The following is a 22,852-nucleotide window of genomic DNA, read 5'->3' as shown; positions in this document are numbered from 1 at the left end:
TCCGACATGTCATAGATGTCCCCCGATCAGAAGTAATGGATTGTGGAGGAGGTCGTGACAACAGATGAGGAGGAGGAAGGGGTGATGGTCCAGTGTGGATGAAGGACTCCTGACTCATGATAGCCAGCATGACCTGCACTGTGGAGGGAGTCCTGGGTAGGCTGTCCATGGTGCTGAACATACCGGCCTCACATACGGGACGTGGTGGGACAGCAGCGGGCTGCAACCTGGGCAGCAGGACTACAACTCCCAGCATACTCAACAGAAAGGTTGTACTTTATCAGATGTGGAGAATCTCTAATATAGGAAGGTTGTCCTCTACTACCGCGATGGTGATGTGTGGAGAAGTCTCATCAGCTGATCCCCACAACGTGGAGATTCTGCAAATCCTCCCGATATGGAGACATCTCACCAAAGAACCATCTATACCATGATATCAGCATTGTGGGAAGAGGCAGAGCCTCTGCTTTAGGCCTCCGCCACACATCCGTGAAAACCACGTCCGTGTAAAACAAGCCGTTTTTCGGGTCCGTTTTCCGTTTTTTAGGTCCGTTTTTATGGTATGTGTGGCCTGCGTGTGTATCCCGTATGCTAGCCGTATGTGCGTGTGGAATGTCCGTGTGTGCGTGAGTGAAATAACTGACATGTGTATGTGTTGTCCGTGTGAAATGTACGTGTGTGATGCAAAATGTCGTTACTACATGTCGGAAGACAGAGTAGCGGGATGAGAATGAACTCGGGTGAACTTCACCCGACTTCATAGTCATGCCGCGGCTCTGTCTTTGTGCCGTGTACTGATTAGCGGTCACGTGTGAAGGATTCACCGGTGACCGCTAATCCCCTGAGTGACTGAAGTGTCCCCCCCTCTCTCATACTCACCGATCCCCGATCACCGGCGCTGCACGGCGTTCACACTGCTCTGGCAGCTTTTTCTAATTTGAAAAAGCCGGCCGCCCATTAATCAATCTCGTATTCCCTGCTTTACCCGCCCACCGGCGCCTGTGATTGGTTACAGTCACACACGCCCACCACACTGAGTGACAGGTGTCTCACTGCACCCAATCACAGCAGCCGGTGGGCGTGTCTATACTGTGCAGTGAAATAAATAAATAAATAATTAAAAAAAACGGCGTGCGGTTCCCCCCCCATTTTAATACCAGCCAGATAAAGCCATACGGCTGAAGGCTGGTATTCAGGATGGGGAGCTCCACGTTATGGGGAGCCCCCCAGCCTAACAATATCAGCCAGCAGCCGCCCAGAATTGCCGCATACATTAGATGCGACAGTTCTGGGACTGTACCCGGCTCTTCCCGATTTACCCTGGTGCGTTGGCAAATCGGGGTAATAAGGAGTTATTGGCAGCCCATAGCTGCCAATAAGTCCTAGATTAATCATGTCAGGCGTCTATGAGACACCCTCCATGATTAATCTGTAAGTGACAGTAAAAACACACACACCAGAAAAAATCCTTTATTAGAAATAAAAAACACAAACACATTCCCTCATTACCAATTTATTACCCACAACAAAGCCCTCCATGTCCGGCGTAATCCACGGACCTCCAGCGTCGCATCCAGCTCTGCTGCATGGAGGTGACAGGAGCAGCAGAAGACACCGCCGCTCCTGACAGCTCCACGCAGCTAATGAGATGAGTAGCGCGATCAGCTGCTGTCACTGAGGTTACTCGCGGCCACCGCTGGATCCAGCGGTGGCCGCGAGTTACCTTACTGACAGCAGCTGATCGCGCTACTCATCTCATTAGCTGCGTGGAGGTGACCGGAGCGGCTGTGTCTTCTGCTGCTCCTGTCACCTCCATGCAGCAGAGCTGGATGCGACGCTGGAGGTCCGTGGATTACGCCGGACATGGAGGGTTTGTCGGGGTTAATAAATTGGTAATGAGGGAATTTGTTTGTGTTTTTTATTTCTAATAAAGGATTTTTTTCGGGTGTGTGTGTGTTTTTACTGTCACTTACAGATTAATCATGGAAGGTGTCTCATAGACGCCTGACATGATTAATCTAGGACTTATTGGCAGCTATGGGCTGCCAATAACTCCTTATTACCCCGATTTGCCAACGCACCAGGGTAAATCGGGAAGAGCCGGGTACAGTCCCAGAACTGTCGCATATAATGTATGCGGCAATTCTGGGCGGCTGCTGACTGATATTGTTAGGCTGGGGGGCTCCCCATAACGTGGAGCTCCCCATCCTGAGAATAGCAGCCTTCATCCGTATGGCTTTATCTGGCTGGTATTAAAATGGGGGGGACCGCACACCGTTTTTTTTAATTATTTATTTATTTCACTGCGCAGTATAGACACGCCCACCGGCTGCTGTGATTGGGTGCAGTGAGACAGCTGTCACTCAGCGTGGTGGGCGTGTGTGACTGCAACCAATCACAGGCGCCGGTGGGCGGGTAAAGCAGGGAATACGAGATTGATTAATGGGCGGCTGGCTTTTTCAAAATAGTAAAAGCCGCCGGAGTTATTATAACAGCCGTGCAGCGCAGCTCCGGAGATCGGGGAATGGTAAGTATGAGAGAGGGGGGGGGAACTGACCGACAGACAGCGAGAGGGACAGATAAGACAGAGAGTCCGACCGACAGACATAGAGACCAACCGACGGACTGAGGGAGAGAACGAAACAGAAAAAGAAAAAAGACCGACATCACATGAAAAAAGCACAAAACGTACAGGGAGCAAACAGAGATGCGTCCGTGTCACTCGGACGTGCGCACAGACCCATTGACTTTCATTGGGTCTGTGCTGCGTGTTGCGTGCAGAAAACGGACCAAAAAACGCATCACGGAGACGGACTCACGGACATAACCAAAAACGCAATTGTAACCGCTGAGATATAGTAACATTGGTGCACGTTTGGCCGTGTCTCCAGTATACACGGAAACGGACCAAACACGCACGTGTTTCACGGATGTGTGTTTCGGGCCTTACAGAGAGTCGGGACTATGATCAACGTGACACTAAAGTCTGCTCCTCTGCAGTACGGACATCGGGATTATGGTCCACTTGACACTAAAGTCTGCTCCTCTGCAATGCAGATAATCGGAATTATGGTCCACATGACACTAAAGTCTGCTCCTCTGCAGTACGGATAATCGGGACTATGGTCCATGTGGCACTAAAGTCATCTCTTCTGGAGAGATGGTTATTTCAAAGCTCACTTTTCTGAGCCTTACCGAACAAACGCTATGTTCGATGAACCTTTCGAACCCCATTGGATTTAATGGGAGGCCAAACCTAAGGCAGAGAAAACACCTTTAGGGGGGTCGAAAAGTTTCCTAAACAGCAAAAATATATTTTACAGTGCAGCACCACTGATTTGGCATAGTCATTAGCTTCCTAGATTATTGACATAAGAAATATTGAGGTGGATGAGAGACAGGTGTAGGGCTGGTGCTCCCATACCCCTGCCAGTACAGACAAGACACAACTTGGAGACCCATCTTGGAGCATTGAGATTTAAAAACATTTCAGGCAGACAGCAGGACAGTGACATCAATTGCCCCTCCTTCATTTTCCCATAGTGTCTCTGCACATCAGGGAAGTATGGTCCATGCAACACACATGATGTGGCCCGGTGTTTTAATTTTACAAATCAAGAGATACATGAGTGACAGGCATAGACGTCTTAAGGGCCTTTACACGCTGCGATCTCGCTAGCGAGCGTACCCTCCCCCATCGTTTGTGTGTCATGGGCAAATCGCTGCCCGTGGCGCACAACATTGCTTACACCCGTCACACGGACTTACCTTCCCTGCGACGTCGCTCTGGCCAGCGATTCGCCTCCTTTCTAAGGGGGCGGTTCGTGCGGCGTCACAGCGACGTCACACGGCAGGCGGCCAATAGCAGAGGAGGGGTGGAGATGAGCGGCCGGAACATCCCACCCACCTCCTTCCTTCCGCATTGCCGGTGGACGCAGGTAAGGAGATGTTCGTTGTTCCTGCGATGTCACACATAGCGATGTGCGGTGCCGCAGGAATGACGAACAACCAGCGGCATGCACCACCAACGATATTATGAAAAGGAGCGACGTGTCAACGATCAACGATTTTTTGATGTTTTTGCTATCGTTGATCGTCGCTCCTTGGTGTCACATGCTTCGATGTCGCTAACGGCGCCCGATGTGCGTCACTAACGACGTGACCCCGACGATATATTGTTAGCGTTGTCGCAGCGTCTAAAGCACCCTTTACTCCCAGAACCCTGGCACTACAGACAAAAGACAATTTGGAAGCCCTACATGGAGTCTCCACATTTCCAAAAATTAAGGTCAGGAAATGAGAAAAGGGGAAACAATTGGCATAGACTACAAATAGTCCAACAAAGCAACCTGGATGCTTAGGACCGGCCCTGTAACAAGGCCTGAACCAACATTTCTACCTTCACCACAGACAGAAAGATGACAGACAGGCGTAGGCCTCTTGCTCCCAGAACCCTGGCAGTACACCGTAACCTAATCTGCACAGTCTGGGACTGGGGTGGCAAAGTCACTGGACATCCATGACTTGTTCATCTTTATGAAAGTTATGCGGTCCATCAATACACTGCCTGCAGCGCTGAAGACACGTTTTGAGAGTTCGCTGGCTGCTGGGCAGGCCAACACTTCCAAGGCGTGACTGGCAAGCTCAGGCCACGCTTCCATTTTTGAAGGCCAAAATGCAAAAGGGTCCAATCCCCCTTATTGCATTGATATTGAGCTCTAGATCCTCCTGCACCATCCTCTCCAGTTGTTCACTATGTGTCAGACGTCTTCTCTGTTCTGCGGGTGCATGCGATGGTCTAAACAATGTGTGCCAAACCTCACAGAAATGGCTTCTGCCACATGAACTGCTGCTGATGTTTCTGCGTTGACGATGTTCCCGTGGTTGTAATTCTAGATCTGCCATGCACGCTGTGTGCATCACCGCTGTCTCTGGAAAACTACTCTTAAGATGGTCTACAAGCTTGTTTTGGTACTCCAGCAGCCACGCGTCCCTTTCCAGGGGGGAAGCATCTTGCTACATTGACTTTTGTACCATGACTCTAACAGAGTGGTAACCCAGTAGTCAGCACTACTTCTAATCCTCACAATACGGACATCGTGTTGCAGCAAGAAGGCGCTCGTGTCGGACGCTTCTATGAGGTCCAAGTCCATGTTGTGTTGGTGGCCGGGTAACGCTCAAGCTTGCCTCCTCCTCCTTGTCTCTTCACACCAACCACGGACAACAAAGACGGGATCAATATCTTCTTCGTCTCCTGAGTTTTCTGTGCCCATCACCTCTTTCCTCCTCGATTTGTTCCTCGGCTCTTGCAACTTCACTACCACTTTACCATGAGCTCACCTCGATCGATGGACTCCACCCTCCCGTGACAGCCACCTGTGCGACGACTGTGCGGACCTTACATAAAATGGTATCCCTGCCTCATTCTCCTCTGCTTCCTCCTCTTCCTCTGGGACCCTCACCTCCTCCTGCAGACTACTCAAAGTGTACTCCAACATGTAGATGAGCAGAATAGTGATGCTGATGACGGCATCATCAGCGCTAACCATCTTTGTAGCCATTCAGAAACTGTGCAGGAGGGTGCAGAGGTCCTTCAAGTGTGCCCACTCCAAAGTCATGATTTGGTTCATACAACACCCATACACGGATGAGTGACAGGAGTAGGCCTCTTGTTCCCATAACCCTGGCACTACAGACAAGACACAACTTGGAGACCCATCTTGGGGTCTAGATATTTAAAAACATTTCAAGCAGACAGCAGGACAGTGGCATCATTCCCCCCCCCCCTATTTCCCCATAGTGTGTTTGCACAGGAGGGAAAGGAGGGAAGTATGATCCATGCAACACACAGGATGTGGACTGTCATTTTCACTTTAAAAATCAAGAGATGCACGAGTGACAGGATTAGGCCTCTAGCTCCCAGAACCCTGGCACTACAGACAAAATCAAAAAGAAGGAGCCAGCACGATTTCTATACTGTGTTTGTTGATAAAATAGAGATTTTTGGCAAAACATTGCGATATTTTGAGCCACCCCGCCAACGTCACGGCAAATCCCATGGGGCAGTCCTACACTAAATATTATATTTTGTTTGGGGTGCCGTGACGTTGGCGGGGTGGCTCAAAATATTGCAATGTTTTGCCAAAAATCTCTATTTTATCAACAAATACAGTATAGAAATCGTGCTGGCTCCTTCTTTTGACTACCGACAAAAGACAATTTGGAGACCCATCTTGGAGTCTTGAAATTAAAAACCTTTAAGGCAGACAGGAGGACAGCGGCATCAATACCCCCCATTTCCCCATACTCTGTTGGCACAGCAGGGAAGTATGGTCTATACAACACACAGGATGTGACTCGGTGTCTCACATGGGTCAAAAACACCAATCATGGTCACTTCCGTAACAGCCGCTGGGTTGTCACTCACCCTGACTGTAGCGGGTAAACAAGTGGAGGTTCTGCGGTCAGAGACCTGTGTAAGAATAGTTTCAACAGTGATGCAGGAAGAAGAAGCAGCAGACGCGGATGACTTGGTGGCCAGTGGTTGGGTAGGCCCAGTAGGCTGCATCCTAGCGCAGCAAGATTGCCAAAGTGATACATGGTGCTGGCGCATGTGCCGGTTCATGCATGTAGTAGTGAAATGATTTGAAATTTTGCCTTTACTGAGTTGTTTTCAATGTTGGCAGATAATGAAAGTTAGATGATGCTTTGCGGCCTCAAAAAAGGCCCAGGCTAGGCAACCCTTCTTGCGCACTGCAGACCCGCACCCGCTGCTGGCCGCAGCCAGAGTTGTGGCTGAGGATACAGTGCTTTTCATGGCTGCATCACTATGTGTTTGTAAGGCTGGTTTCACACTACGTTTATTTAACATCCGTCCATAACGTTTTTTTAGCGGAAAAGCGGATCCAGTGCAAATGCGTTTTCATTTCAATGCATTTGCAATGGACTCGCGTTAACATGCGTTCACCTGCGTTTGCGTGCGTTATAGTGAGGATCCAGCAACTTGCAGTTTTTTAACATGTTTCAAAAACGCTACTTGTAGCGTTTTTGAGCTGCGTCCAAATACTGCAAATTGCTGGATCCTGACTAAACAGCACGCAAACGCAGGTGAACGCTGGCGTGCTGATAGGCAGGATCCTGCTTTTGTACTGAGCATGCCCAGAACCAGTCTCGCGTGATCTGTCTCTCTCCTCCTCCCTCCCTCACCCTCTCTCTCTATCTCTGTCTTTCCCCCTTCCTCTCCTCCCTCTCTCTCCCACCTGAGAGCTGCGGACACTCGTAACCAAGGTAAATATCGGGTAACCACTTCTCTTAGTTACCCGATGTTTACGTTGGTTACGTGTGCAGGCAGCCCTGCTCCTAGCAGCTGCAGACGCTCGTAACCAAGATAAATATCGGGTATCCAAGCCCGATGTTTACCTTGGTTACCAGCGTCTGCAGCTGTCAGAAGCCGGCTCCCAGTCTAGTTCCCCTCACTCCCGATCACATGACTCCAATGCCCGCCCCTAAACATCCAGTGACAGGATCCTGCAAAATAACAGATGCGTTTGCATGCATTTTTTGCTGTAAAAGCAGGATCCGCTTTTGCAGCAAAAAAACGTTCCTGACGCATGTTAAATAAACGTAGTGTGAAACCAGCCTAAGGGAATTGCAAATGTAACTTCCTCGGCTTCCTCCTCCTTATCTGCTGAGCTACACAGCTGTGTGCCTCTGGGTTCACACCAAGTGGGATCTACAGCTTCATCGTCATGCTCTGTGTTGTCCCACTCCTCCTGCTCTCCCTGACCTGACATCACAGCACAGTACACATGTGCCTCAGGTATCTGAATCTCATCATCATCACCTGCACCCCCGGGGGTTAATGTATTTGACAAGAGGGGGGATCCTGCTCAGACCCTTTGGGCAGAGGCTTTCCTCCTCTTCAGTCTGGGAATCTTTGGAGCAGACGTCTGATGCCCATTGGCTAGAATGTGTGAACAGCTCTGGAAAATCAACCATGCTCGGGACCCCATAGTCAGTTTGCCGGTTGGTGACATGGGGAAACAAGTATAATTGGGGTGGCACATGTAAGGAATGAACTGTGTGTGATGTTGAGGTGCAGGAAGATGAGGAGAGGCCACTTGATGCAGCGCTTGCCGTCCACTCCGGCACATGCTGTTTATCACCCTCATTTTTAAGTTGAAATGATGTGCGGCTGCCAGAGAAATCTAGTGGAGTAGGCTGTCCAGTACCGGAAGTGTTTCTGTTGCTGTACCCACAACCCAAGGCCCACACCTGTCAGAAAAGATAAATTATATTTATTTCCTGCCTGAGTTGGCAATATTGTGAAGGCACTGAAAAGTATCAATAACTCCAAATGTGGTTCACTGCGTAATTTGGAGCAGACACTGAAAAGTGCCAAAACCTTTTTACCTATTTCACTAGTAAATTTACAGCAGGCACTACTAACTGACAATACCTACAAATGTGTTTCACTGGCTAATTGGGAGCGAGCAGTAATACGTAGCAACAATTATTTAGATTATTCACGGGCAACTCTTTAGCAGGCACTGACAAGTAGAAAATGCCTATTTCTAGTATTAAATGCTGATTTGTGGCACGCAGCTTTCCCTGCACTGCATGTCCCTATTCTACACTATCGCTCTCCTATCTATCTCCACTACCTATCATTAAACTCAGTATGATGCCCCCATAGCTGCGCTATACACATTATGATGCCCCCACAGCTCCCTATACACAGTATGTTGTTCCCACAGCTCCTCTATACACAGTATAATGCCCCCACAGATCCCCTTTACACAGTATGATGTCCCCACACCTCCCCTATAGATGATGGTCCCCATAGCTCCCCTACACACGGTATGATGTCCTCACAGCTCCTCTATACACAGTATGATGCCCCCACAACTCCCCTTTACACAGTATGATGCGTCCACAGCTCCTCTACACACAGCATGATGTCCTCACAGCTCCCTTATGCACAGTATGATGGGCCCACAGGTACCCTATACAGAGTATGATATTCCCACAGCTCCTCTATACACAGTATGATGGGTCCATGGCTCCCTACACACAGCATGATGTCCTCACAGCTACCCTATACACAGTATGATGTCCCCACACCTCCCCTATAGATGATGGTCCCCATAGCTCCCCTACACACAGTATGATGCCCCCACAACTCCCCTTTACACAGTATGATGCGTCCACAGCTCCTCTACACACAGCATGATGTCCTCACAGCTCCCTTATGCACAGTATGATGTCCTCACAGCTACCCTGTACACAGTATGATATAACCAGAGCTCACCACACACAGTATGATGTTCCTATACACAGTATGGTGGACCCACAGCTCCCTATAGAAAGTATTATGCCACCACAGCTCCCTACACACAGCTTCCTCTGCACAGTGTTATGCCCCTAAAGGACGGTGGGTGCCAGTCCCTGGACGCTCGGGGGCCTGACTCTTTTGCTAAGGAGACTCTGGGTGTGTGCCGCCCCTGCAGCGGATCGAACCGCTCGGATCCGGGGGTGACGATTACTCGTGGCTCAAGGGTCTCCGGTCCCAGGGGCTAGGGGCCACACTCAAATGGACAAGGGGGTATTTACAGGGGAGAGATATAGCTCGTGACGCCACCCATGGTGTACAGTAATTGGGAGTACCGCCGCTGCCGTTTGGAGTACCCGGGGGGATGGAGTGGGGCAGCAAGATGACGTTACCCTCCACGGGTAGGGGAAGGCCCCGGGACTCTGGATGGTGCTATGGGATGCAGGGAGAGCGCAGGCTCGCTGGTTGCAGGGATTAAACTCGTACTCACTCAGCAATGACAACAGGGTAAACCAAGTCTCTGAACGCCGTTGCTTCTCGAGGGGCGCTTGTCCGGGTCCCCTCCCCTGCAGCACTGTCTGGTGGTCTGTGACCTGCCTCCTGGCACAGAATTTAGAGTGTCCTTTGTGGCCCGTCGGCTTGGAGCTTTCCGGGCCCCACTCCCCGCTGTGGCTATGTGAAGGAGCCTGCTCTCAGGGCTCACGATTGAGATTTCAGTGGGCTGCTTGTTTCAAAAGCCCTACCCCCCCTTATTGCGCTAGTGCCCCGATCTTTGAGCTTAGTGGGAACAGTCCATATAGGCCCTGTCCTCCGCAGGTTAATTGCCGGGTCGCCTGAAGCTTTTCCCCGACCTAGGATCCGTGTACCCCGACGTGCCTTCGGTCCCGGACCGGTGATAGGACCAGGCTGCTGACCGTCCTCCAAGACAGGTCCCAGGCACCTAGCCTCAATCCCCTGCAACCGGGGTTCTGACTGCTCTAGGTCCAGACCAACGTCTGCGACATAGTCTGCTTCTCCCCTGGGAGCTCCAACTCCCAGCTTCCTCAGAGCTCCTCACAGCTCGAGGGCTACCACTCAACTGAACTGACACCTCCCACCTCCCTGCCTGACCCCTAGGTGGGCGGCCCTATTCCTGCTTAAGCAGCCCACTGGTGTGCCTGACAGGTGTGGTGCGAGGTGTATCTAGGATGTGTGAATGCTGATGGAGGCAGCGCTGCAGGATGGAGACCCAGAACCAGGGGGGTTGAATACTGCACGGGTAGAAAAAGAGCGTGCAGTACCCTGTGACGACTTGACTAGTCCAGGGCGTCACAGGTGCTCATGGGACCTTGTGTGGGGTACACAACACTTACTGGTTTCTTCAGGCTTGTGTCCGTCACCCCGCTACTGGTCCTCGCTGTAGATAGCCAGTAACAAACCCGACAACAGAGCTTACATAGCCAACCAGAAAGTTCATTTTCTTCTTCACACCGTTATGACAGACATGGTCTTCCTTTGCTTCCTTCCTCCCCGTGTGGTATTACCTCTCCACTATCTTGGATCTCGCCCTCAAGTTCCAGGGTCTGCGTCTCTTTCCCTCAGACTCCCTTCACTTTTGTCCGATTCTGGACTCTGGCGGCTCTCTAGGTGACGACTCTCTAAGCCCGCCGGGGGAGCCATAGGATCCGGACCTCTCGAGGATACCTCAGGGTTCCCTGATAGGCCCTAGCACCGAGGCCACCATCTTTTCACACTTGAAGCCAATTCTAGACTGGCTCTTCTAGAGATCTGAATCTTCTGCCGCTATCTCACCTCAACTATTGGGTGGCACCTTTGGTAACAGTCCTGCGCTAGTGCACCTTGAACCTGCACTCAGCTAGCAGCACAACATATTAACATACGCATCTAGCAATGAGGATAACCCATTGCACTCTACATAACCATACACTTCACATTGCAGGGCTCGACCACCTCCTACACCCCCACTGCTCCCCCATATGATGCTCCCCCATACGCAGTGTGATGCTCCCACAGCTCCCTATATACAGTATATACAGTATAATTCCCCACAGATTTCTACAAGTACTGTTAAATTAAACATCATATACTCCCCTCACACTGGATCCTGAGAGTTGGCTGGCAAACAGTGGCCAGGCGTGGGCGGACAAATGCAGTGATGTCATTACATACACTGGATACCTAAATCCCAGTGCAGTGATGTCATCATGATCTGCCCCCTCCCATGGTTTATGCAGTGATGTCATCATGGTCTGCCCCCTCCCATGGTTTATGCAGTGATGTCATCATGGTCTGCCCCCTCCCATGGTTCATGCAGTGATGTCATCATGATCTGCCCCCTCCCATGGTTCGTGCAGTGATGTCATCATGATCTGCCCCCTCCCATGGTTTATGCAGTGATGTCATCATGATCTGCCCTCTCCCATGGTTTATGCAGTGATGTCATCATGATCTGCCCCCTCTCATGGTTTATGCAGTGATGTCATCATGGTCTGCCCCCTCCCATGGTTCGTGCAGTGATGTCATCATGATCTGCCCCCTCCCATGGTTTATGCAGTGATGTTATCATGATCTGCCCCCTCTCATGGTTTATGCAGTGATGTTATCATGATCTGCCCCCTCCCATGGTTTATGCAGTGATGTCATCATGGTCTGCCCTCTCCCATGGTTCATGCAGTGATGTCATCATGGTCTGCCCTCTCCCATGGTTCATGCAGTGATGTCATCATGGTCTGCCCTCTCCCATGGTTCATGCAGTGATGTTATCATGGTCTGCCCTCTCCCATGGTTTATGCAGTGATGTTATCATGATCTGCCCTCTCCCATGGTTTATGCAGTGATGTCATCATGATCTGCCCTCTCCCATGGTTTATGCAGTGATGTCATCATGATCTGCCCTCTCCCATGGTTTATGCAGTGATGTCATCATGATCTGCCCTCTCCCATGGTTTATGCAGTGATGTCATCATGATCTGCCCCCTCCCATGGTTCATGCAGTGATGTCATCATGGTCTGCCCTCTCCCATGGTTCATGCAGTGATGTTATCATGGTCTGCCCCCTCCCATGGTTTATGCAGTGATGTCATCATGGTCTGCCCCCTCCCATGGTTTATGCAGTGATGTCATCATGATCTGCCCCCTCTCATGGTTTATGCAGTGATGTCATCATGATCTGCCCCCTCTCATGGTTTATGCAGTGATGTCATCATGATCTGCCCCCTCTCATGGTTTATGCAGTGATGTCATCATGGTCTGCCCCCTCCCATGGTTCGTGCAGTGATGTCATCATGATCTGCCCCCTCCCATGGTTTATGCAGTGATGTCATCATGATCTGCCCCCTCCCATGGTTTATGCAGTGATGTTATCATGATCTGCCCCCTCTCATGGTTTATGCAGTGATGTCATCATGGTCTGCCCCCTCCCATGGTTCGTGCAGTGATGTCATCATGATCTGCCCCCTCCCATGGTTTATGCAGTGATGTCATCATGATCTGCCCCCTCCCATGGTTTATGCAGTGATGTTATCATGATCTGCCCCCTCTCATGGTTTATGCAGTGATGTCATCATGGTCTGCCCCCTCCCATGGTTCGTGCAGTGATGTCATCATGATCTGCCCCCTCCCATGGTTTATGCAGTGATGTCATCATGATCTGCCCTCTCCCATGGTTCGTTCAATGATGTCATCATGATCTGCCCTCTCCCATGGTTCATGCAGTGATGTCATCATGATCTGCCCTCTCCCATGGTTCGTGCAGTGATGTCATCATGATCTGCCCCCTCCCATGGTTCGTGCAGTGATGTCATCATGATCTGCCCCCTCCCATGGTTCATGCAGTGATGTCATCATGATCTGCCCCCTCCCATGGTTTATGCAGTGATGTTATCATGATCTGCCCCCTCCCATGGTTTATGCAGTGATGTCATCATGATCTGCCCCCTCCCATGGTTTATGCAGTGATGTCATCATGATCTGCCCCCTCCCATGGTTTATGCAGTGATGTCATCATGATCTGCCCCCTCCCATGGTTCGTGCAGTGATGTCATCATGATCTGCCCCCTCCCATGGTTCGTGCAGTGATGTCATCATGATCTGCCCCCTCCCATGGTTCGTGCAGTGATGTCATCATGATCTGCCCCCTCCCATGGTTCGTGCAGTGATGTCATCATGATCTGCCCCCTCCCATGGTTCATGCAGTGATGTCATCATGGTCTGCCCCCTCCCATGGTTTATGCAGTGATGTCATCATGATCTGCCCCCTCCCATGGTTTGTGCAGTGATGTCATCATGATCTGCCCCCTCCCATGGTTCGTGCAGTGATGTCATCATGATCTGCCCCCTCCCATGGTTCGTGCAGTGATGTCATCATGATCTGCCCCCTCCCATGGTTCGTGCAGTGATGTCATCATGATCTGCCCCCTCCCATGGTTCGTGCAGTGATGTCATCATGATCTGCCCCCTCCCATGGTTCGTGCAGTGATGTCATCATGATCTGCCCCCTCCCATGGTTCGTGCAGTGATGTCATCATGGTCTGCCCCCTCCCATGGTTCGTGCAGTGATGTCATCATGGTCTGCCCCCTCCCATGGTTTATGCAGTGATGTCATCATGATCTGCCCCCTCCCATGGTTTATGCAGTGATGTCATCATGGTTTGCCCCCTCCCATGGTTTATGCAGTGATGTCATCATGATCTGCCCCCTCCCATGGTTCGTGCAGTGATGTCATCATGGTCTGCCCCCTCCCATGGTTTATGCAGTGATGTCATCATGATCTGCCCTCTCCCATGGTCCGTGCAGTGCATCCTGCTGTCCGTGTGTCGCAGGCCTAAAGCGACCTGTGGTCTACAGTGCAGTCTCCGCTGTGGAGTTTACAGTATCCGCGAGCAGTGCACACTGACCCAGGAGCTGCTCCTGGTGGTGAGGGGCTCGGGCCACGCTCCCTGCCCCCTTTCTCCGGCAGTTTCTGGGTAGAGATTTTTTTGGGAGTAAGGCCATGTGCGCACTTACCGGATTTTGCCGCGGATTTTCCGCGGATTTGCTGCATGTTTCGCTGCAGAAAATGTTCATAACATCTCTGCAGTGAATCACCAGCAAAACCTATGGAGAAAAAAAATCCTGTGCGCACTATGCGGAATTTGACAGCTGCGTGTTTTGCTGCGGGATTCCCGCAGCAAAAACAATTGCATGTCACTTCTTTTCTGCACATCGCTGCGGGATTTCACTCCATTGACTCCAATGTTAATCATGAAATCCCGCAGGGAATAACACAGGCAGCAAATTCTGTGCGGTTCACTGCGTTTTCCTGCGTTATTCCCTGCGGTATTTCGCGGTTTACCTCCGGTAATGTGCATCGCCTGTCTGCGGTTTTGCAGGGAAGTGATGTCATTAAAGGAAGAGGAAGCGGAGCAGAGAGTAAACACACACAGATCACACACACACAGACACACACAGACACACACACACAGAACACACAGAACACACAGACATCACAGACACAGACATCACAGACACACACAGAACACACAGACACATCACAGACACAGACATCACAGACACAGACATCACAGACATAGAACACACATAGAAAGAAAACGGAAATATAGAAAAAAAAGAACGTGGGCTCCGCTGTATATTCACCGTCCAGCCGAGGTAAGCACACAGCGGCGGCCCGGTATTCTCAGGCTGGGGATGGAGAGGGTCAGGGATAATGTCCCCCGCCTCACTCCCACCTCCGGCAGCCGAGAATATCAGCCGCAGCTGCCCCGGCACTGTCGCATGCAATATGCGGCAATACCGGCGTGTCCTCGGCTCTTCCTGCCACCGTGTAGCAGTGGCAGCAAGGTAATACAAGGGGTTAATGGTGGTGGGGGACCACCGCCATTAACTCCAGGCTTGATCATGGCAGCGTTTATGTGACAGCTGACATGATCAACCCGTAAGTAAAGTGAATAAAACACAGACACCGAAAAATCCTTTATTTTAAATAAAACAAACAAGCCTCTTCACCATTTTATTAACCCCCCCCGAAACAAAGCTCCGGCGTAATCCACAGCTCCGAAGTCCTGCGCTGCTTACATCCAGCCGCGACTGTCACAGAGCGCTGAATGAAAGCAGCAGACAGCAGAGGTCATTTCCCACGGCCGGTAATGTGAACTCACTGCCGACCGTGGGAAATGTAGCGATCTGTCCTCTATCTATCTATCTATCCCTCTATCTACAGTTAGGTCCAGAAATCTTTGGCCAGTGACACAATTTTGGCGAGTTGGGCTCTGCATGCCACCACATTGGATTTGAAATGAAACCTCTACAACAGAATTCAAGTGCAGATTGTAACGTTTAATTTGAAGGTTTGAACAAAAATATCTGATAGAAATTGTAGGAATTGTCACATTTCTTTACAAACACTCCACATTTTAGGAGGTCAAAAGTAATTGGACAAATAAACCAAACCCAAACAAAATATTTTTATTTTCAATATTTTGTTGCGAATCCTTTGGAGGCAATCACTGCCTTAAGTCTGGAACCCATGGACATCACCAAACGCTGGGTTTCCTCCTTCTTAATGCTTTGCCAGGCCTTTACAGCCGCAGCCTTCAGGTCTTGCTTGTTTGTGGGTCTTTCCGTCTTAAGTCTGGATTTGAGCAAGTGAAATGCATGCTCAATTGGGTTAAGATCTGGTGATTGACTTGGCCATTGCAGAATGTTCCACTTTTTTGCACTCATGAACTCCTGGGTAGCTTTGGCTGTATGCTTGGGGTCATTGTCCATCTGTACTATGAAGCGCCGTCCGATCAACTTTGCGGCATTTGGCTGAATCTGGGCTGAAAGTATATCCCGGTACACTTCAGAATTCATCCGGCTACTCTTGTCTGCTGTTATGCCATCAATAAACACAAGTGACCCAGTGCCATTGAAAGCCATGCATGCCCATGCCATCACGTTGCCTCCACCATGTTTTACAGAGGGTGTGGTGTGCCTTGGATCATGTGCCGTTCCCTTTCTTCTCCAGTCTTTTTTCTTCCCATCATTCTGGTACAGGTTGATCTTGGTCTCATCTGTCCATAGAATACTTTTCCAGAACTGAGCTGGCTTCATGAGGTGTTTTTCAGCAAATGTAACTCTGGCCGGTCTATTTTTGGAATTGATGAATGGTTTGCATCTAGATGTGAACCCTTTGTATTTACTTTCATGGAGTCTTCTCTTTACTGGTGACTTAGAGACAGATACACCTACTTCACTGAGAGTGTTCTGGACTTCAGTTGATGTTGTGAACGGGTTCTTCTTCACCAAAGAAAGTATGCGGCGATCATCCACCACTGTTGTCATCCGTGGACGCCCAGGCCTTTTTGAGTTCCCAAGCTCACCAGTCAATTCCTTTTTTCTCAGAATGTACCCGACTGTTGATTTTGCTACTCCAAGCATGTCTGCTATCTCTCTGATGGATTTTTTCTTTTTTTTCAGCCTCAGGATGTTCTGCTTCACCCCAATTGAGAGTTCCTTAGACCGCATGTTGTCTGGTCACAGCAACAGCTTCCAAATGCAAAACCACACACCTGTAATCAACCCCAGACCTTTTAACTACTTCATTGATTACAGGTTAACGAGGGAGACGCCTTCAGAGTTAATTGCAGCCCTTAGAGTCCCTTGTCCAATTACTTTTGGTCCCTTGAAAAAGAGGAGGCTATGCATTACAGAGCTATGATTCCTAAACCCTTTCTCCGATTTGGATGTGAAAACTCTCATATTGCAGCTGGGAGTGTGCACTTTCAGCCCATATTATATATAGAATTGTATTTCTGAACATGTTTTTGTAAACAGCTAAAATAACAAAACTTGTGTCACTGTCCAAATATTTCTGGCCCTGACTGTATTCTTCTGTCTATCTACTATCAGAATTAAATGTATTTTTTTTTTTTTTTCTTCAATGTGCTTTATTGCATTGAATGCAATAAAGGACATCCCAACCCGCACGCGGCAATACCGCGAACAATACCGCAGCAAACCGCATGCGGTTTTCTGGTGCGGTTTCCCGCGGTTTTTTACCGCGGGTGTGGTAATCTTTGAGCGCATGCGGAATTTACGCAAGGAAATTTCATTTCCCAGTGCGCACATAGCCTAAAAGTTTTTATTTTAAACTATTTGATTATTGTAGCAAACTGATTTTGGCTTTGCGCCATTTTTTTTTGTCCTCCTTTTTTCGGTGTCCTCCACAATGTGGGCGCCTTTCTCACTGCCCAGACGTTTTTCGCTAATTCATCATTTTCGACTTTCAACATTTTTTGATCTGAAAAATTCTAACGTGATATTTTAGGGTTTATTGAAGGGACTGTGCAAAAAAACAGATCTCCGAAAACCCAAAATGAAGAAGATAAAAGCAGAAGAGAACACAGAAATGGGTGAAGGTGAAGATGGAGATCGTGAAGAACGCCAAGAAGTGGACAACAGTGAAGAAGATGGAGAACGTGAAGGACGCCAAGAAATGGACGAAGGTGAAGAAGACGGAGATCGTGAAGAACGCCAAGAAATGGACGAAGGAGAAGAAGATGGAGAACGTGAAGAACGCCAAGAAATGGATGAAGGTGAAGAAGAGGGAGAACGTGAAGAATGCCAAGAAATGGACAAAGGTGAAGAACACGGAGAACGTGAAGAATGCCAAGATATGAACGAAGGTGAAGAACACGGAGAACGTGAAGAACTCCAAGAAGTGGACAAAGGTGAAGAAGACGGAGAACGTGAAGGACGCCAAGAAATGGACAAAGGTGAAGGAGACGGAGAACGTGAAGAATGCCAAGAAATGGACGAAGGTGAAGAAGACTGAGAATGTGAAGAATGCCAAGAAATCGACGAAGGTGAAGAAGACGGAGAATGTGAAGAATGCCAAGAAATGAACGAAGGTGAAGAAGATGGAGAACGTGAAGGACGCCAAGAAATGGACGAAGGTGAAGGAGACGGAGAACGTGAAGAATGCCAAGAAATGGACAAAGGTGAAGAAGACGGAGAACGTGAAGGACGCCAAGAAATGGACAAAGGTGAAGGAGACGGAGAACGTGAAGAATGCCAAGAAATGGACAAAGGTGAAGAAGACGGAGAACGTGAAGGACGCCAAGAAATGGACAAAGGTGAAGGAGACGGAGAACGTGAAGAATGCCAAGAAATGGACGAAGGTGAAGAAGATGGAGAACGTGAAGGACGCCAAGAAATGGACGAAGGTGAAGGAGACGGAGAATGTGAAGAATGCCAAGAAATGAACGAAGGTGAAGAAGACGGAGAACGTGAAGGACGCCAAGAAATGGACAAAGGTGAAGGAGACGGAGAACGTGAAGAATGCCAAGAAATGGACGAAGGTGAAGAAGACTGAGAATGTGAAGAATGCCAAGAAATCGACGAAGGTGAAGAAGACGGAGAATGTGAAGAATGCCAAGAAATGAACGAAGGTGAAGAAGATGGAGAACGTGAAGGACGCCAAGAAATGGACGAAGGTGAAGGAGACGGAGAACGTGAAGAATGCCAAGAAATGGACGAAGGTGAAGAAGACGGAGAATGTGAAGAATGCCAAGAAATCGACGAAGGTGAAGAAGACGGAGAATGTGAAGAATGCCAAGAAATGAACGAAGGTGAAGAAGATGGAGAACGTGAAGAACTCCAAGAAGTGGACAAAGGTGAAGAAGACGGAGAACGTGAAGGACGCCAAGAAATGGACGAAGGTGAAGGAGACGGAGAACGTGAAGAACGCCAAGAAATGGACGAAGGTGAAGAAGACGGAGAACGTGAAGAACGCCAAGAAATGGACGAAGGTGAAGGAGACGGAGAACGTGAAGAATGCCAAGAAATGGACGAAGGTGAAGAACACAGAGAACGTGAAGAATGCCAAGAAATGGACGACGCCATGATGGATCGGACCAGAATCCAATCACTGAGCGCTCCAGGTCCAGATCCAAATCCAATACTTGTACAAAGATCATCAGTGAGAGGATGAGAGAAAGGTGGCTGATAACGGATGACTTCTATAGCACCCACAGACCCCGGTGACAGGGGACCCCAACCTCAGTGACAGGGGGACCGAACCCTCAGTGACTCTCTGCTACTCTCCAGGGCTCATCAGAGGACCCCACAGCCCTCGGTGTCAGGGGGACCCCACCCTCAGTGACAGGGGTCCCCATCCTCAGTGACAGGGGTCCCTATCCTCAGTAACTCTCTGCTACTGTACAGGGCTCATCTGAGGACCCCACAGCCCCCTGTGACAGGAGGACTCTGAGGGGCTCATCACAGGACCCCACAGCCCCCTGTGACAGGAGTACTCGTAGGGGCTCATCACAGGACCCCTAGCCCCTGTGACAGGAGAACTCGGAGGGGCTCATCACAGGACCCCACAGCCCCTGTGGCGGGGGACCCCACCCTCAGTGACTCTCTGCTGTCTGCAGCGCGGAGCAGCCTTGAACCCTGCCGGTTACACGAGTCTGAGGGAAGCGGTGGGGGCCGAATACCAAGGTCCCCTCCAGCCCAAACTTAGCAGCTCACGTAGGCCGCCTGCCCGGCACGTATGCCATGGAATGTCCTTATACAGGAGAGCATGTGAGCGTGCCCCTGCCAGCCAGACAATGGCCACCGCTCCTCACACAAGGTCACTACAGGGGCTGACACCACAATGGCGACAGGTGACACCCGGACCCCAGAATGGAGGGCAAGAGCCAAAGAGAGAAACGGTGCAAAGAGGCCCCCGAAAAAGAAGAGAGAGAAGCTGCAAACAGTAATGTGCAAAAAGAGGACGCACACAGACTTGTGCTGTCTGCTCCACAGTAGACTGCCTCTCCATACTGCACAGACTTGTGCTGTCTGCTCCACAGTAGACTGCCTCTCCATACTGCACAGACTTGTGCTGTCTGCTCCACAGTAGACTGCCTCTCCATACTCCACAGACTTGTACTGTCTGCTCCACAGTAGACTGCCTCTCCATACTGCACAGACTTGTACTGTCTGCTCCACAGTAGACTGCCTCTCCATACTCCACAGACTTGTACTGTTTGCTCCACAGTAGACTGCTTCTCCATACTGCACAGACTTGTACTGTCTGCTCTACAGTACAGTGCCTCTCCATACTGCACAGACTTGTACTGTCTGCTCTACAGTACAGTGCCTCTCCATACTGCACAGACTTGTACTGTCTGCTCTACAGTTCACTGCCTCTCCATACTGCACAGACTTGTACTGTCTGCTCTACAGTACACTGCCTCTCCATACTGCACAGACTTGTACTGTGTGCTCTACAGTACACTGCCTCTCCATACTGCACAGACTTGTACTGTGTGCTCTACAGTACACTGCCTCTCCATACTGCACAGACTTGTACTGTGTGCTCTACAGTACACTGCCTCTCCATACTGCACAGACGTGTATTATGTGTTGTACAGTAGATTGCCTCTCCATACTGCACAGACTTGTATTATGTGTTGTACAGTAGATTGCCTCTCCATACTGCACAGACTTGTATTATGTGTTGTACAGTAGATTGCCTCTCCATACTGCACAAACTTGTATTATGTGTTGTACAGTACACTGCCTCTCCATACTGCACAGACTTGTATTGTGTTGTACAGTAGATTGCCTCTCCATACTGCACAGACTTGTGTTGTACAGTAATTGCCTCTCCATACTGCATAGACTTGTATCATCTGCTCTACAGTACGCTGCCTCTCCATGCTACACACATTTCTTTATATGCTATACAGTAGATTGCCTCTCCATACTGCATAGACGTATATCATCTGCTCTACAGTAGACTGCCTCTCCATGCTGCACACATTTGTTTACATGCTGTAGAGTAGACTTGCTCTTTGTTGCACAGACTTGTTTTAGATTCTTACAGCTCAGCAACATAGAAACTTTACAAAAAACAATACAAAAACCAGCAAAGAAAAGAAGAGAAGGTGAACGTGGCTTTGTGTGCTGGGAGCGAGGAGGAGCTCCGGCCTGACACTGGGATCCCTTCCTGTGGCCCCTCCCCCTTAGTAAAGCTCCTCCTCTCTGACTATGCAGCAGTGTCCTGATGATCTCTCCTTCGCTGCTGGTTCGGGTCTTTGCAGTTTATGATCTTCTGTCCTCGCTCCGCTGACTTCCTGCTTTTGTCAATACAAGGCTGTCAACCTGAGAAAGCAGAGCAGCAGTATAAAGCATGGTCAGACAGAGTAATACTAAAGAAGCAGGAGACATTTCCACCCCTGTAGCTTCCAGTATTCTGAGCTAGTGCCCGTCCTCAGCTGTGTGCTAGTGGAGCAGAGCTGCAGTGTAAAGCATGGAGGAGGGACAGAGCATCGTCATCTGCGATCTCTCACGCCCTGTATATGGGCCGCGTGCAGCGGAGCTGACAGGATGGCGCCTCCAGTGGTCACATGTAGGGTGATTGTCTGGGGCAGGGCTGATAATTACAAGCCCCACTGGATCCATTGATTATGGGATGTGCAGCCGACCTTCAGAAAGTAACACTTTACTTGGTTTATAGCTCGTTGCCTTGGAGACCGACCACTGCTGCTTTATGGCTTCTCAGCGCTGTGCTGCAGCTGGCCGGGATCAGGAGGTAACAGAGCTCCAGATCTTGTAAGCGCTGCGCATGACCTGGCAGCGGTGGTCGGTCTCCAAGGCAACGAGCTGTAAACAAAGAAAAGTCCATATCTCAAAAATGGATGACATTTTTATGCAGAAAAAAATTGCAAACTGGAGGCGCCATCGAATGATCCCCGAATCTGGAGAGGGGAAGAACCAAAATCCCAGGACACGAGGGTAACGGGGCGCGGCCTGAAGGGCTGCTCCGGAGGCTGTGAATTCAGCGCTTTTCAGGGGATTTCTCATCACACGGTTACATGGAGTCGTCTGTGAGGAGTGCGCGGATCTGGACGTGACCCCGCCGCCTCGGGGCCTGCATCGCTGGTCACATGATCTCCGCCATTACTTATTAACGCCACTAATCAATAATAAGCTGCCACAATGTGTCCACGCACTGTGCTGTGACGTCATCTGCAGCTGCTCTGCTACATTGTATCTTTCATTTAAAGGGCCAGTACCCTGTAGGAGCATTCAGCTGCACGATCTCCCGATGTCACCAGTCCTCCTCTCACAGCTGAGGCCCTGAAATTGTGCACACTCAGAAGGCATGAGCAGACACTGCATGCTCAGAAGGCATGCGCAGACACTGTGCACTCAGAAGGCATGAGCAGACACTGTGCACTCAGAAGGCATGAGCAGACACTGTGCACGCTAAGAAGGCATGCGCAGACACTGTGCACGCTAAGAAGGCATGCGCAGACACTGCACGCTCAGTAGGCATGAGCAGACACTGTGCACGCTCAGTAGGCATGCGCAGACACTGTGCATGCTCAGAAGGCATGAGCAGACACTGTGCATGCTCAGAAGGCATGAGCAGACACTGTGCACGCTCAGAAGGCATGCGCAGACACTGTGCACTCAGAAGACATGCGCAGACACTGTGCATGCTCAGAAGGCATGCGCAGACACTGTGCACGCTCAGAAGGC

At 49.9% G+C, this 22,852-nt stretch overlaps 1 pseudogene; it reads left to right on the top strand.

The window, feature by feature from the left end:
- Positions 1–17,687: 17,687 nt before the first annotated feature.
- LOC142295833 (uncharacterized) lies at positions 17,688–19,304 on the top strand (annotated as a pseudogene).
- Positions 19,305–22,852: the final 3,548 nt, after the last annotated feature.

This window comes from Anomaloglossus baeobatrachus, chromosome 3 (assembly GCF_048569485.1).
Source record: "Anomaloglossus baeobatrachus isolate aAnoBae1 chromosome 3, aAnoBae1.hap1, whole genome shotgun sequence".
In the NCBI taxonomy this organism is placed as follows: domain Eukaryota; kingdom Metazoa; phylum Chordata; class Amphibia; order Anura; family Aromobatidae; genus Anomaloglossus; species Anomaloglossus baeobatrachus.
The sequence above is the reverse complement of the archived record's forward strand: the minus strand, read 5'-3'. Positions and strand labels throughout refer to the sequence as shown.